This window comes from Lemur catta, unplaced genomic scaffold (assembly GCF_020740605.2).
Source record: "Lemur catta isolate mLemCat1 unplaced genomic scaffold, mLemCat1.pri scaffold_55_ctg1, whole genome shotgun sequence".
Lineage (NCBI taxonomy): Eukaryota > Metazoa > Chordata > Mammalia > Primates > Lemuridae > Lemur > Lemur catta.
Genome location: NW_025423860.1, coordinates 781,626 through 800,101, shown reverse-complemented (window position 1 = coordinate 800,101; position 18,476 = coordinate 781,626). Strand labels below are relative to the sequence as shown.

The window sequence follows — 18,476 nt, the reverse complement described above, 5'->3', positions numbered from 1 at the left end:
TTGAATTGAAAACACCTTGACAAAGAAAGCAATTTCTTTTCTTGGCACTCCTCTGAAGCTGTGGGTGATCATGGTAATCAAACCAACAGTAAGGGGCCATCTGTCCCAAGGGCCCTTCATGAGAGTTAAAAAAAAAAATCAACAACAAAAAAGGGAAAGAAATGCTGTTCCACAGATGTTCAATTTTGATTAATCTATGACAAGGAACTTCCAACTGAGAATCAATGTTTTGACATTTTTCAGATATCAATCATAAAAAGCCAACACTAAGTTTTTATAAGAACACAGGGGAAAAAGAAGTTAATAGGTTGCCTGCAGAAAGATGATCTGTCATACAAAACCTGATATACCTTTTAGTCAGCTAAGATGTGCATCCTATCCTAAAGCAATAGCTTTTATTATGATTCCCTTAAAGAGGAAGGAAGACAAGAGGCCATGTTTTAATTTAGCATGAGACAGTGTTTTTTAATAATTCTTCCTACAAGTATGTGATTAAACAAAAAGACAACATGTATTTTTATTCACAATATCCCTTATATTTAACTCTTTGAACTAAAACATTTTAAAGAAACACAGCCTTAGCGTGAAACTTCAGAAATGTAAAATTAACTGACCCTCTCATAAAACAGTTTCATTTTATTCATAACATTTAATTTTCATATTACACCAAAAAATAATTCTGTGTAGAAATGCAAACTTAGTGAAGGCTTTTCCCATTTGACATAAAGATAGTTTGAAGTGCAACAGACTCCTGGCACTCCTAGATATAACACACAGTTTCAATAATTTGGAAATAAGCTAAAATTTATGAGTAGAATCATACCTACTATTAAAATGACTCAAAGTTTACTAAGATGAAAATATTTGTAAGCTACATTAAGAATTACTAAAAATATTTTAAAATGAAAATACAATAAAACAAAATATTAAAGAACCAAATTAAGCCATGTGTCACATTTCTTTCAGAATACATCCAAGTTAGGATCAAATTAAATGTAGAATATACTTAAGACTCAACAAATAAATTCACTAAGAAATTTACTGTAAATGCAATAACTACTTATCTTTTTATCTACAAAGCCTAGGAATTGATTTTGTAATCCCACAGAGATCTCATATCAGGCACAGGACAGAGGCAAATATAAATATCCTTTGGAAGAAGAAATACTCAACTCAGGTCTTGCCAAACATAAATTTGCAATTCAAAATTACTATAGAAAATCTAAACACCTGTGATTATAACCCATCAGAAACAGAATTAAAATATTTTGTTTTGCTCCTGCCTCAAAGGCTTTTGATATTAAAGTTATCTGAAACAACATATATAATAAAAATATCTAAAACGTTTAAAAAAGAAAATAAGGATTCCAAGTATGAGCAAACAATAAGAGATTTTTAAAGACAGATTTTGAAAACTAGAACTTCAAAAATATAATTTTTGAAATTAAAAGCTCAATGGATAGAATAAATAGCAAATCTTATAAAACTGAGAAGAGAAATAGTGAAATAAATCAGACACAAAAGATAGTAAACAGAATGAGGCACAAGGATAAAAACAGTGAGAAACCTAAAGGAAGTTAAGAAAAATGGGGACCAAAATAACAACACAGATCTATTTAGAGTTCTAAAAAATCAGACCAAAGAGAATGGAGTGTGTGTAATGGGGGAGGGAAGAAAATAATATTAGAAGAAATAAAGACTGATTTTTCCAAAACTGGCAAACAACATAAGCTTCAGATTCAGAAAGCACAACAAGCCCAAGCTAGAGCTCAAGAAAGACATTTGAGGCCTGATAACGAAGTTGCAAAGCACAAAATGATGTCAATAACTTTAAAAGTATCCTACAGAGAAAAGAGATAACTAGAAAAATAGACACGTTATTACACTGATAGCAGACTTCTCAATAGCAGCAATGGAAGCCAGAAGACAGTGGAATAATATATTCAAAACCTTTAAGAAAGTATCCTTGTCATTTAAAACCGTGTAAACAGAAATGTAGGCAAAATAAAGATATTTTCAGAAAGACAAAAACTAAAACATGCACCAAGAACAGATTCTCACTAAAGGAGTGTCTAAAGATTGTAACAGCAGGAAAAAAGAATAATTCTCCCTAAGGAAAGTGTAAAATGCAAGAAATCATATATTTCATGTATGCAGACCAATATATACAACAATGTTTATTGAAGCACTGTTTGCAATTGACAAAGTTTTAGAAATAACTTTAAATGTCCATCAATATGAAAATGGTTATATTATTATTATTCTATGACATACTATACAGCCCTGAAAAAGATTACAGTCTTGAAAAAATTACATTTGCTCATATGAAAAAAAATGTACAAAATACAGTATTAAATGAAAAAAGGAGACTAGATGAAGCCAGAAAGATAAGAGGAAACAAGGAGAACATAAAGAACCTTAAGAGTCATAAAGAAGAACTTGCCTTGAACTCTGGGAAAGGAAGCCACAGAACAGTTTGAGCAGAGAGGTAACATGGTCTCACATATTTCAACAGGATCACTCTGGCTTCTGTGTTGAGCATAAACTGAAAAGTGACAAAATAATGAGCCCAGGTATGAGGCTACTGAATAATTCAAATAATATTTTAAATGAACATCCTGGGAAAAGAACTTTCACCTTATAGATACTAGGACTAGAATTCAGACATATATTGACAATCTGTGGTGAAATAGCAGGGAAGACAGCAAATAATATAAGATTTATAAGATGATCCACCCTCCTGAGACAGAATTCATCCCAAGAGCAATAGAGGCCTATGAGTCAGAGGGAAACTCTCCCAGTGGATTACAGCGGGTGTTTATGAACCTGATCTAACTCAGGGACCTTGTCAGCAAGCGGGCACTGTGGAAAGTGTTTCACAGAATGACTAATGAGCTCTAGGTCTGCAGAACTTCAACACAGACCATAAGAAGCTGCCTCCCTACTCTGCAGGGACTGGACTCACAGTCCGGGCTGTGAAGGATCAAGTGGCGCTGAAAGTACAAAGGACCGGCAACACCATCACGAATGGCAGCCCAGGTGACAAGAGCAGTAGCAGTGACACAGGGTGCACTTCAAACAGTGCTCGAAGGTGATGGCACGCGTCCCTGCCAGCACCAGCCAGCGTCACCAGCATCATCCTGGTGGAGCACCAAGCAAGGTCTGGAGAGACGACTGCGTCAGTCATACGGAGACGACTGCAGGGACAGGCATGAGGCACAGCAGCTGAGGGAGACGAGAAATTCCTCCACCTGTGAGACGCCCCTGGGGGACCACGGACATAGGAACCAAAGTGAACACCTCAAACTGGACTAAGACCCAGAAGGCGCTCAGATAAAGGTCATCAAGCTGCAACAACTGAGTCTGAATTTCAATGTGTCATCTCCACCCTCAAGTTAGTGATGCCTACGGACTTGTGGGCAACACTTTTAAAATATCTATGATAAAATTAAGAAACTTGTTAATGACAAAGTACAATGATAAGCAAAACAAGCATAACCCAGGTATTATATTTCAGGTCTCTCTTGCTATACTATGAAAGAAGTAGAGATGTGAACAAATATTTCACTGTTACTAATTAAGCATTTTTTTAATTCTAAAATCTTCCCTGATAGCATCTTCCTTAACTAATAATGAGTTTATACCATTAACCTTTGAGGTCAATATTATGATTGGTAAATATAACACTGATATTGGCAAAAAGAATCATTTCCTTGTAGGGACAGAAAGCTGTTAGTCTGAACATGCTTACCAATTATTAACTCCTAGAGTAATTTTCACTCATTTTTCTTAAAACACATAATATCAAGTTATTGGGAATTATATTAGAAAGACCTTGCTAGGTATTGAGAATAGAAAACAGTGATCTGGTTTTGAGGCCAACTAGACTGAATTCTACTTCTATAATACACAGACTGCAAGAGCAAACACAATTTCACACGGATTATTTGTCACGTGAGTTTACCTATGAAAATAACCATGTACTGGAGATTATAGGCTAGAGGGGTCACAAGAGGCCTTGTTCCCTCTCCCTGCGTGTCCGGCTCCTTCACATTACACCAAACTGGGTGTATCCATTTACACTCCGCACACACACTACCACGAACCTCCCAAGTTTCCCTCCTGCAGTGTCCAATAAATCTAATGGTTCAAAGTTCTTCCCAGTAGGATGGTCTGAGTGCAGTGGTATTTACAACTAATTGATCACAACCAGTTACAGATTCCTTTGTCCCTTCTCCACTCCCATGGCCTCACTTGACCAGTCTTAAAAAGTTCTTCCCAGTAGAACAGACACTGGAGACTCGGAGGGGCAGGGGGGTGGAAGGTGGGAGGTGGGAGAGGGGTGGGAGATGAGAAATTACCTAATGGGTACTAAATACACTCACTGGGTGAAGGTGACATAAAAAGCCCAGACTTCACCACTATGCAATATGTCCATGTAACAAATCTGCACACGTACCCCACAAATCAATAAAAATTTTTAAAAAATAAATAAAAATTCTTCCCCATGTCCAACTAAATCTCTCACAAGAGAACTTAACTCTTTTCTCTCTTGTTGAAAAGCTGGAACATCACCACATGTAATTTAAAACAAACCCAAAAGCTGTTACTGAAACTCTATTTCCCGTATCTCACAAATTATTTCCTCTACATAAATGTGGTGGTTCTCAACCCTTTCTGTTCATTAAATTGCCTAAGGAACATCATTTAAAAAAGAAAAAGGTGGCCTCTTTACCCTATCCCATACCATACTAAATGTCTGCAATTAATTTTTGTTTAAAACTCCCCAGGTGATTCTAATGTGTAGCGCTGGTTGGGAACAACTACCTCAATCTTTCTGGAAAAAAAAAAAAAAATTCAGCCTTTTTTCAAGCTTCAGGTGTTTCAAACTAGACTCAAAACTACAACATAATACATAATTCCACATGTAAAACATTAGTGTTTTTTATAGATGTTCATAAGCATAAAGCAAAATTTCGTATCTTAAGCCAAATTTTTCCAATGACTTCATTACACCATTCCCTTAGTGTCTAAACTGATCATACCCTTCTCACTCTACTAATGAAACCCAGGCACCAAAGCTGAAAATCTCAGAATCAGCCTTAACACACCTTCTTCATCCTCTACATCTAATCGGCTGCTAATCATGTTAGTTCTTCCTTTGAAATGTAGTTCTCATCCATTCCTCTTCTGTCATATTCTAACCCTACTCTAAATTCTTACTAACTAGTCTGGCTGACACTTAGCTCTTCTCATCCCACTGCCACTAAATTAATTCCTTAAAATAGTGTTGTCCTTTGTCTTGGTTTTTAGAAACAGGGTCTCGCTCTGTTGCCCAGGCTGAAGTGCACTGGCACAATCATAGCTAACTAGAGCCTTGAACTCCTGGGCTCAAGCCATCCTCCTGCCTTGGCCTCCCAGGGTGCTGAGATTATAGGTATGAGCCACCCCACACCCAGCCTAAAATAATGTTATTATGCCCCTGTTCAAAGAAAAATATTCAGTGGCTTCTCACTGCTTACACTGAGAAAACCCAATTCCTCAATCTATGTTGGTATTTAATACCTCAAGTAGAATATTCAAATTTTAACACAATAAATAACTCTACATATTAAGACCAGTCAATGTAGCAAACTTGGCACTTCTGACCCAATTCCATCCTACCTAAAATTTATTTCCCTCTACATTCCAATATAAATTTTCTATTCAATCCAGGCATCCAGTCTTTCACGTACATAAAATGACAAATTCCAAGGATTTACTCATACTTCAATACATGCTGTACCCCCTTCCTCAAATACTATGTTCACTTTTATCTGTATCTCCAAATTCTTTGCTCTGTTCTGGACCACTGCTGTGAGGCCTTCCCAAAACACTGCAACCTCACGGACGGTCTCACTTCCAGGCAATACATATCATCTAAGCCAGTTATTTTGAAATATGTTATACTGCCTTACACTTCTACTTAACTATTTTATATTTCCTCACTTAAATAAAGATCCTGAAGGCAGAAATCATGTTTTTTATTTTTTCTGTATACTTCATAAAAGCAGTCTTTTCAATTTTTTTTCATGGAATTTATTTTTCATTCCTTCCAGCCAATGGAAATATATAATGCATATAAAATTCTTCCCTATCATATCACTTTTTTCAGAGTAAATCTCATGACATTAATTTACTTATATCAACGTGCTTATTTTAAGTAGCTAGCCTACTTTAATATAAGTCTGATCAATTCTGATTTAAAGGCAATATAATGAATCAAATACTTGTTGATATCAAAGAGAGTCAAGTGTTCCACCCTTATATGTTTTCACTAAAGATAACAAGCAAATGAACAGGGTAAAGCCATCACTAATTAAGAAAGCACCACGCTTCAAGAAATAAATGGTCAATTAAACAGTAATTACATAGAATAAATAGTAATTATGCAGAATTGTCCTTGGACATTGGCTGCTGATGTGTTTTAGTTAGCCTCCATAACGTTGAACACAAGTTCTCAAACTTTTTGGTCTCAGGAATTATTTTTACTCTTAGATATCACTGAGGTCATCAAAGAACTACTGTTTAGGTGAGTTACTGCAAATGATGTTTACTGTCCCAAGTACACACTTCATCAGTCATTGGAGCAATAACTTCATCCCAAAGCCTATAGAAAAGTCCACCACCTACTTGTGAAAATGGGAGTAAAAAAGGCTAATAACATATCAGGATTATCATGAAAATAGTTCTGACCTCACAGAACCCCCGAAGGACTCCAGAGGATCCCCACAGCCCCCCAGACTCCATGTGGAGAAGCACAGGCATAACACAAAGAATTTAGAAAACAGCATAAAATCATGTTTAAATGTCGCATAAGCTTTTAAAAAATTAAGATCTTCTTTAAAACCTATGAAAAAGTCAAGGTATAATTATTTATTTGTTACATAAATATATTCCCTCTTTATAGGTACAAGGGAGAAAAAGATTTCAAGGTGAAATGCCTTTAGAGCACACAGGTGTACCCACACATATAGATGCAGGTGGTGTAAATCAGTGCAGTGAGCCTGCAGGAAACAACACAAGGATGCAGTAAAAAAGAGACCCCAGACCCCTTCTCAAGAAGGCAGCATCATCCAGCTCCAGCCACGTGGAAAGTGGGCCCAGTGTTGACAGACACTGTGATTTTTCAAGAAAAGCTAGAATTTTTATGAAAAAAAAATCACCTAATTTTATGTTGGGAAAAATAATTAAACATTTCATGAATACCATGTGAGCCTACATACACACATTGCCTAGAACAGCGCCTGACACTTCGGAAGCCTTACGTCATTAACTATCATCATATTCAGTACTGTCAGGCAAAAGGGGGAAAATGGTAAGACACAGATGCAGACATTTGGCCATGGTGAATGGAGATAATGCATGAGGCAAAATGACTGGCTGTTATTTTTTCTTTATCTTCACATAAATCTACCTCATTCCACCCCCAGGACCTTCCTAAGTCTGGTCACTTGTTTTACACCATCCTTGCGTACTTCTGTCTTAAGGAATGATTCCTTATCAAATTTTCATCAACTATTTATTAGCTGAAAACTTAGAGCGCTGCACAGTAGCTCACCGCCCACTCCGACCTAACGTGTACATTTCACGTGTTTCACCTCTTGTCTCTTTCCTTCAGCTCACTGCCACCTTCTACTTTCTACCCTTTTTCTTCGCCCTTACCTCTTTATCACTGGATAGCCAGCACAATCTCTAGCCTCTGTTTCTCCCCCTCTTTCTCCTTTTCTGTTTTTCAGAGTAAAAGTGAAACGAGGCAACCACGGGAACAAGCGCCTCATACTACCAAAGGGAGTCAGAGCAAGAGGAGAGTCATCACAAGATGACACCACAGCATCCTGCACCTTAGAACAGCCGCAAACAATACAACACAAGCAGCTGCTCACCCACATCTACACGTGGTTACTCTCAGGAATAAGTTACATACATTAACACAGCCAAGCAAAGAGCCCAAGTGCAGAAAACCTTAATTATTGTTCAAGACTGATATCTGATTGACAGGAGAAGGAGAAGCAATTGGTCCAGATCGATAGGTCCAAGCCAGCAGGTGACACAGGGATTAGCACCTTAACTTCCATCAGTTCTAAATGGATTATAACTAAATTCTCAGTATTGATAACATTAATATCAATATAAGATCAGACAGAAATCTCCAAATTCTTTTTACACTAGAACTACAACCATCTCCTACCTGGACTTGTATACTATTTCATAACAACACTGACCACCTGAAGACCTGTATGTACTAACAGAATAGGCACCAAAATGCCACAGACCAAATAGGAGTCTTAATATGTACCAGAGACGTGCTCTACCCAACTTTTCTATTTCTGCAGAGATACACGATCATATTAAATAAGGAAACTGGGGAAAAATGAATAAAAAGGATCCAGATTTTATTCTCGTATAATGAAATAAATATTCATACCTTGACAAAAGTCCGTAATGCAGCTTTTTAATTAGGGAAAAAGAGCAAAAGACAAACATTACATATCTATTGTTTCCTGCATTTATAGTGTGGTCTGCAACATATACTTTCCAAATTAAGAAGTTTAAATATATGCTTAAGTACTGTAAGTCAAAAGACACAGTTGGAAATACATGTGTACTATCAGAACTCAAGTATCCATCGCTGACAGTCATCTGCTTGACCTGTTTTCATAAACACAACACACAGACCTCGATGAGTGTTTCTCCTGCTCTTCTACCTTACCCAACACTTTTCCCCTCTTACTGGCTTATTTTGCGGTCAGAGGTTAAACTGTTAACCCTTCACCTTCCAGGAAAGTTTTTTTTCCTCTCTTTATAAAAGGTTTTTCACAGTGTGCGGCAGTGGGATTAGCTCCTCTCTTGGAGAACAAAAGCTGTGTCTTTGTCTTCCTTGTTTGTGCCTGGAGCCCTACATCAGAGGAAGCTGCTCCTACTCAACACGCACAATGATGAGATTGTGAGGAAACGAAAGCCTGGCCTCTCGGTGTCTAGACTCTCACCCAACCAGCTAGCCAGAGAAAATCTTGTCAAGCACTCAGCTGAAAATTAACTAAGGTATCCTGTTGAGAACCTGATGAAGATGTTATGTGACCACACGGTAAAACTTTCCATTGTTGCACATAAAGATAAGAGAAAAACCTTTAGAACTCAATGCTTTAACAATCTCGGTCACCAATTCACACATGGGTCAGTAAATGTATTTTACTAACATACAACCCCTTCCTCTATACGCTCTCTTAAAATAATACACAGGCTTATTTATGACATTCTAATCTCCTGCACTTAAAAATCTAACTAAAGGATACATTCAAAAATGTTACAATAGACCATTTTTTATTTGCAGTTTTTATATTAGATATTTCTCGTTAGAAAGTTTACTATTGTGTTTATCGCTGAAGGAACTGGTCAAAATGCAGAAGTCAAAAGAAAACTGTCATATCTTTTCACATCCCTTAATATTTATATATTTTACAAGTTTTTAATATTGAACAAAAGACAAATAGTAAACCAAAAGCAGATATTCAATTAAAGCTTTAAAACAGAAGTAAAGTCATACATAAAACAAATCATACTTATAAAAACTATTTGTAAATTTTTTTAACCTGTAAAATGTTAAACACATTAAACAAATTTAAATTTGGTCATATGATGTCAGTAGAAAAACAATTCCCTTAAGTATGTTAAGTTATGGGTGAGTTCATGAATATTTACAATGATTGTGGGGAGGACTACAGTTTTTAAAATATAACCTTATAATTCACATCCATGGAAACAACTAATGCTGAAAATTATTAAGTGAAAACTTATTATATATGATTATAATCATATTAAATAAGCTCATAGTGAAATCTGAAACGAAATGCACAAAAATAGATATTTTTATGTTATTGGTATAAAAAGAATCTTTTTCCTTTTTTCAAAATTGTCCATAATATTTAACATGAATAATGTAAAAAATAAACTGTGCAGAATAATCAGAATAGTTCAAAAGGCTACAATGGATAGGAATTCATGAGAGGTAAGAGTGCAACCACTGACTATAGTATTCAGAATTCAAGAATAAATCATGGGTTACATAGTTCATACAGTAATATAAATTGATTCCCCAAATTTTAGGAGAAATATAAACATGCCCTTTTTTAACCCATAATGATGATTAGCCTGACAACTTCAATAGGTCATGACCAACAAACTTCACAAAAGAAATAAATTTATTCTTATGAGGAAAAAAAAAATCAATGCTTATACATAGCAGATGTCTGATTTGGAGAAGTATGTGCTATTCTTTTAAGAGTCACATGAAAATTGGCCGGGCGCGGTGGCTCACACCTGTAATCCTAGCCCTCTGGGAGGCCGAGGCAGGTGGATTGCTCAAGGTCAGGAGTTCGAGACCAGTCTGAGCAAGACCCCCGTCTCTACTAGAAATAGAAATAAATTATCTGGACAACTAAAAAAAAAGTATATATAGAAAAAATTAGCTGGGCATGTTGGCACACGCCTGTAGTCCCAGCTACTCGGGAGCCTGAGGCAGTAGGATCGCTTGAGCCCAGGAGTTTTAGGTTGCTGTGAGCTAGGCTGATGCCACGGCACTCACTCTAGCCCGGGCAACAAAGTGAGACTCTGTCTCAAAAAAAAAAAAAAAAGAGTCACATGAAAATCTAAGCCTGGCAAAGAACACCATTTAAATTGAGGACTTTGGAACAAAATGCATAAGCAATGACTGGCAGGAAATGTTAAATATTTCATTCCTACTTCTGTAGAAAAAAAATGTATACAAAATTTAACAAAATTAAAAGGAACATTTGATAAAACAGAAAAATATAAGAAAATAAATTTAGTTAAATCTATATATGTATAATAGTTAACAGAATGGTACAAAACCTAAGATTAAATAGATCTATCATGCCTATCATTAAATATCTTTTCTGTCCATGAATTATGCCTAAGTAAAATGATGGAAAAGAGACAACCAATTAACCATGACTCTTAAAAATCAATATTGTATGTACGTTCAAGACATGAAGGAAACATTTACCAATGGTAATTTCTAGAATATGGGATTAGGCATGATTTATATTTTCTTGTATATGCATGTCTTTATTTTCCAAATTTCCATCAGTAAGTATGCATATATACTCATAAATATACTATATATTAATACATCCATCAGCATTAGACTACTATCATAGTTAATAGAAAAATTAATTATTTTATAGAGTAACTTAACTTTGGAAACAAGAATGCTTTATAACAAAACATTCTTATTTGAAAGTACTTCTGTATAGTCACTTCCTCCAACAAACCAAAAATCAAGAATTTCAATGCTTCCTTTAAAAATTTAAATTTGATCTGGCTTATGATAAAATATATTAACTTTCCAACTTCTAAAAATTTAAGAAAGCTTAATGTTAGAAATAAATCATTCTGAGAATAAATGAAGCACAAGGGAAGAAAAGGAAGAAGAAAATATGGGAGAAACATAACGGAAGGCTACAAAAGAGAATGCTATGGCATGATGGAGGCCAGTCAAGGTTTTTCCTGTAAGAACTAATTTTTAGCTAATATGTGACACTTTTATGAAGCTTGTTCACAGTTTTAAGTGCTTTTCTACTACAAATGTAACTGGCCATTTTTGGCCAGCTGAGCTAGAATTAGCACAAAGAGTAACTCCATTCCCACCATTCTTCCCTGCTGTCTCTTTTTAAATCCATTGATACGTACAGCAGCTTAAGTTTAGAAATTAGATAAGTAAGGGTTTGCATCAGAGGTGAAGGATGAAAAACAAAAGGAAGAACAAAAAACAAGTTTGGGCCAATAACGTGTCCAAGCTGCTTGGACTGGGGTGAGCTCCTAAAATCATACAAGATGCCGATTCAGTACAGGCATGAGTGGCCAAATGACCGTTGATCTACTTAAATGTTTTTTCCCTTTTCCCTCAGCACTTGGTCATAAAGTTAAAGATGACATTTTCCAATCTCCCTTATACCTAAGTAGTATCACTGTGTGACTAAGTTCTTAGCAAGGAAAGTAACGTATCAAATTTTCCCCTACCTTGCCTAAGAAATTTCTTCCCTTAAGTATTTCTCTTGCCTGTCCTGTGGCTTAAACTTGGACACAGTTAGTGACCCAGCTTTGAATGCAGATGAAAATAACAGTCTAAGGGCCGGGTATAGTGGCTCACATCTAGCACTTTGGGAGGCCAAGACAGGAAGAGTGGTTGAGGCCAGGAGTTCGAGATGAGCCTGAGCATGCATGAGACCTCATCTCTACAAAAAACAGAAAAATTACCCGGGCGTGGTAGCACGCACCTGTAGTCCCAGCTACTCAGGAGGCTGAGGCACGAGGATCACTTGAGCCCAGGAGTTTGAGGTTGCAGTGAGCTATGATGATGCCACTGCACTTTAGCCTGGGCGACAGAGCAAGACCCTGTCTCAAAAAAAAAAAAAAAAAAATAAGTACTGACAGTTAAATAGGAATATTCCAATAACTTTTTAAATAATTTCTGCACTTTATCCATTTAAGATTTAGCGATAAAACAGAAAATTGAGAAAACATTACATAAACACTCAATTCAACATAAAATTTTACTTTTACAGATAGCATTACTTTTAGGGCACAAAAAGTTGTAACTTGTTAGACACTAAAATATTAGTTATCATACTACTTAAGTCCTTCTTCAAAAGAAGAAAGGTTACTGGTTTTTGCATGGGTGAGTTTAGCTTTTAAAAAAAATCTTTAGAATTTTGTGCCAATTAGCCATATAGAATGTATTAATCGCAACCTAGAGAAACCAAAATTGCTTACTTTAATCATTTATTATATTTCAAATTTTACTAAGCTGGATAAACTTAAAATACACATGAAGATGTTTCTAAAAACTAGTGATTTAAACAGTAACAGCAGAAAGACAGTAATAAAAGCATGGCAGGAATAGAAGATACAAACTGGAATGACCAGTTCATGAACAGTAGGAACCGGTGAAGGGAGGAAGGAGGGAGTAAACCACTCACAAGTCTTTATGAAAAGGTAACAACCTCTCTTACTCGTGCATAGATTGAATGTTATATAAGGCAGACTGATCTATCTTTCAAGATCACTTTAGCATGAATTTAAAGTTATGGAAAATCCACATTTTCCAAATGAATTTAGCCTATTTTACCAACAACATCAGGTGAGCATTATTCCACACACCTTAGGTAATGCTATGATTATTTTCAAGATTAATTCATAACAAATACACTACAGAATAGATTTAAACTGGAACTGAAAAAATAATATATCCATTTGAGTACCCATTCTGCAAAGAGGACTTCATTGGGCCTGCAAAGAATGCAAATGGACAAACTTTACTCCATGTAGGACAACACAAAATAACTTCTTTAATCAGAGAATGTTCCCTGCAACTTAGGATCACTCTCTGCCCGTGGACATACCTGACAACAGCAGCAGTTCAAATAGGCCAGAGGTGCAGCAGGCAGGGCTGGTGGAGCCAGAAATGTGGGTGACTTCCTACCTAAAATTAGCTGTGCCCATTTCACCACAGCTGGGTGGGGCTCCTCTATTTTAAGGTGTACAGCTCTAAACTGCTTAAGAGAAGATAATTGCTGGCTGGTTTCTGGAGATAAGAGTGTCAGTAAACTTTCCACCAAGGCTTTAGGATAGCCCACTAGTCTCCACAAAACCCCACACTTAACCATCATGCTATCCAGGATCTGAGTGCACTACAAGGAAGGTCCTACACTGGAGATATCCATGAAGATGCACCATGCAAAGAAATATTAGAAGAATAAGCAAGGAGACATTCTTCATTCTTGTCTGCTACCCATGCCCACACACACACATGCACATGTACAATATAGCAAATGTGGGGGGAAATTATAACAATCATGATATTAAAGTACTATACTCTCATATTTTCAGGAAATCATACAGAACTGACAACTGAAACCCTTCCAAGTAATGTGACGCCATTGTTTCTCTCTCTCTGAAAGTGCTATGCCACTGAAGTAAATCCAGCCCAAGGGGCTACTCAGTCTACATTCTGCATTCCAGAAACATTAGAAGGGAATTGGTGTAGCTTCCGTTGATACTGGCAGAGAATCTGCCTTAATGTTTTTAAAAAGATGCTAAATTTTCAAACACAAATGAAAGAAAATGAAAAGACAAACCCTTTCCCAAAACTAACAGTAACTTTATCAATGAATCATGGTAAAGTTGAGTTGTAAGTTATATGGGCTTAACACACACCTGAAATTCAAGCTGCACAGATAACATTCATGATTTCTATATCCCCAAGGCAAAGACCTAGCATCTATGTTACTACCAGAAACCTGAGACACTCAATGCAGAATACACATTTAGTACTATTATTTTCTGATACTATCATGTTCCAGTACTCCACAATGTTAACACTTGCTTTGACTGACTCAATCAGTTATTTGAAGAATTTACAGAACACACATACCTTCATTTTCAGAGCCATGACATTTCACTTTCAATACCAAGTCAAAGGTTCTTTCTGGATTGGCCCTAAAAAAAAAAAAAAAAAACTTTGTTATATTTATTTCCTATAACAAATAAGCATCTCCATAAAGCTTGTATTTTCTTAATTCTAAGACTAATCTTGTTCTTACCTCTACATATTAAATGTAACTATATGACTACAGTATAGCAGAAATAACAATGAAAATGTTTCTCAGATTAGAAATTTAAGATTACTGATATTTAGGAGCTGAGATCTGAGACTTGGGGCAAAGCATTTAACCTCTGAGACTATTTTCTTACCTTAAAAAAAAAAATAAAGTGCCTTGTCCACTTCACAGAATAATTGTATTACAAGTCAAATAATATATGGGCAATTACATTATAAATCAAGTGCTGTATAAATGCAAATCATCGCTTTTATCTTATTGCATCCAGAATTGGAAGGCCAGTGTGTCCCTAAGTGTTTTTAGATCCTGCCAATGGAGCTTAACACAAGCTCTCAGCCTTTCTTCCAAGGACTTGCAATCTGAGTGTAAATGACGAATACCTGGCTCCACCTGCCACGTTCTATTAATAGATCACCATAGGACATTTGTAAAGGTCCACGAATGGGATACTTTGCGTATACTTTCCTTGAGATGTATTTACGGTACTTAGGCATGTTTAAAGTAGCAAACTATTCAGAGACTCGAAAGATAACAAAAAAAGACTTCTTTCATACCAATTATCATTGGGGAAACTGGACATCAGCCCCCAGATTAAATTTTCCCGCTACAAACTGTAAGGCTGATTTGCATCAGTCAGAACTTACTGTTTTTACTAACTTGCCACACATTTAACCTATTCATTGGTTAAATTTCAAATTGTAAATTGAAATCTATCAAGACACTTTTTTTTCAAAACAGAGTTCTGTTTTATCTCTCTTTCCATCAGAGGGTAAAAATAGGCCTAGTCTGATACCACAAGTCCAAAGTGTTACCATCTTTCAGTTATTCCTGCTGATGAGACTTTAGTGTCTCTGTATTACACATTGGCTGTTTTTAACACGTACCTCCTTCAAGAAAATAAAGCCAGCTCTGACTTCTAAATAAATACTGATTTTTAGAAAATTTTTGTTACAAGACATGATCTAGAAACATAGAAAGTGACAAGCCATATAAATTAATTCACAGATACACATTTCCTCAGCCCTCCCACCATTAACCGGTTTCAGTGGGAAAAAATCTCAACTCTGATTCCTTCTGCAGCCTCCCGGGTGGACTTACTCCCCCTTTCCACCAGCTGTCAAACAATGAAAACAGTTCCAAATGACACAATTTTCCTATTTGCCTAATGCCCTTTAGTACCTCTCTTAGGGGTAAAAGTTAAACATTGGTTCAGTCATGCTTCTGTGAGATCCGAAGGGCCGTTCCCAGTGACGGGAACACACGACGCTGACGGGGCGCGGGCGGCGGGAGGCGGCGGGGAGGGGGATTCTCCCCGGAGTTTCAGGAGGGAAATGCGCAGCTCACGCCTCCGAGACACCTAGAAACAAAATCACCATCGTTATTAAACCGCTTTTTACCCAATCTCCTGAAGTAACATAGCCACTGACGGATACTGTAGCGCACACACAAAGTGCCGTCTAGTCGCGTGGCATTTGCGGGCACCATGCAGACCCGGCGCCTCGTCCACAAACGTCAGAGGCCAAGTTAACGAGAAGAAACTGCAGAAGGAACAGCCGCGACACACTGGTCAATGCAAGTCAGAAAGACACGGTGACCTGGATGCTCAGAAAGCGCTTCAAATAGCGACCGCTCCACCTCAACGCTCCTCCCTCCCGGAGCCTCACAGGGCAGCGACCGTCCCGCCGGACACACCCGGGACGGGCCGGTCCCCTCAGCGGGCGGCGCCGCGGCCGCCCCTCCCCCCCGACGCGGCGACACCGGCGCTCCCACCGCCGCGCCCGGGCAGCGCCACCCGCCGGCCTGGAAGCCGCTGCCCCGGGCGCCGGGGTCGCGCCGCCGGGCAGGGGGCTCCTCACGGCCGCGGCGGTGGCGGTGGCGGCGGGCCCACGCCCGCCCCCCACCCCCCAAAGCCTCCGCGACAGCAGCGGCGTGGCCGGCCCCTCTCCGCCGCCCCCGCCGCCCCCGCAGCCGGCCTCGCAGTTCCTGCGCCGGCGCCGCGGCACCTTCCGCAAACCAGGAAGTCGCGGGCGGGCGAGGGGCGCGCGGGGACGCCCGGCGGCTGCACCTGGGCGGCGGCTGCGGCCCGAGCCGCGGGGAGGCGGGGCCGGGGTCCCAGCGCCCGGGCGGCCGAGGGCCACGTGCCCCCTGCGACCGAGCCGCACCGCCAGGGCGCCCCGCGTCCTCAGCACGGGACCAGCCCTGCTGTCCCAGGACAGCCCGAGCTCCAGGGCCTCGCGGCTCCAACCGCCCCACACCAAGTCCCCGGAAAAGTCCCGGGACTCGCAGTGTCCCCACCACGCGCCCACGGACCGGGTCCTCCCGTGTCAGATGCGAAGTCCCAGCTCGCGCCACTGCTGGGCTCCTCCTCGCTCCCGCGGGCCGCGGCTCTGCGGCCCCAGAGACGCGGCGCCTGCTCGGCAGGGACAGGGCTGCGCCGGCCTGCGCCTGTGGGCGACGGACGTCACACCCCGCACACCGCGCTCGCCACGCAGTCAGACGCCACGCACCACACACGGCACACATGACACTCATACACCACACAGTCACACACCCCGCACACATGACACTCACCACACACCACACAGTCACACACCCCGCACACCGCACTCACCACACAGTCACACGCCACACACCACACACATGACACTCATACACCACACATCACACACACCACACACCACACACACTGCACTCGCCACACAGTCACACGCCACGCACCACACACATGACACTCATACACCACACACTACACACCGCACAGTCACACACCCCGCACACCGCACTCACCACACAGTCACATGCCACACACCACACACATGACACTCATACACCACACACTACACACCCCGCACACTGCACTCGCCACACAGTCACACATCACACACCACACACACACTACACACCGCACTCGTCACACAGACACCACACACCACACACACCACACATATGACACTCATACACCACACACCACACACATGACACTCATACACCACACATCACACACCACACACACCACACACATGACACTCATACACCATGTTTTTTATGAACTCATTATCCTGTTCCATAAGCAAATCAAATCAAAATACAATGAACTGGATAAAAAAATATAGTAATGCATGTAATAGACACAGAGCATAATAGTTAAATGGCTTCTAAAAATCAGTCTAAAGGAGTAAAAGATACAAATAGACATTTCATAAAAAGATATATAAGATCTTAAACAAATGAAAAGTTACTTAACCTCTTAATGTGGGAATGAAAATTAAAAAAAAACACTGAGCTACCAATTTTTACCTATGAGATTGGCAAAAATCCAAATGTTAACATCACACTCTGTTGGCAAGAATATATTGTTGCTGAGAAAGTAAATTTGTATGTTCTTTAAAGAAAACTGTTTGGAAATACCTGTCAGAATTACAAACACACAGCCTTTCACCTAGCAGTTTTTCTTCCAGGAGTTTATAATAAAGTTAAAATTTTACATATTTATATTTAAAAGACCTATGTATAAAATTTTTTATTGCAACCCTGCATGGAACTGCAAATAATGCAAACATATATAAAGAATCATCAATAAGTTACCAGCTAAATACATTTTCAGAACTCACTTAATGAATGACTGTGCAGTTCCCCCAAACAGTGAGAATACTCTTTATGTACCCTTACAGAGTTTTCTTTAGATACATTGTTAAATGTCTCCCTGAAGGACATTTGCGAATGTGTGGGGAACATTTTTGGTGTGGTATCTGGGGAGAGAGGGAGGGACTGATACTAGTATCTGATGGGTAGAAG

At 39.0% G+C, this 18,476-nt stretch overlaps 1 long non-coding RNA gene across 1 annotated transcript in view; it reads right to left on the bottom strand.

Annotated features, from left to right (window-relative positions):
• The window catches only part of LOC123629866, a 32,247-nt gene extending 15,794 nt beyond the window's left edge, over nucleotides 1–16,453 (bottom strand). Inside the window, exons 1-2 of the long non-coding RNA XR_006732341.1 lie at nucleotides 15,861–16,453; nucleotides 14,495–14,559 (exon numbers count right to left, since the gene is read on the bottom strand). This is a non-coding gene — a long non-coding RNA (uncharacterized LOC123629866). The remainder of the gene's footprint in view (nucleotides 1–14,494; nucleotides 14,560–15,860) is intronic.
• Nucleotides 16,454–18,476: the final 2,023 nt, after the last annotated feature.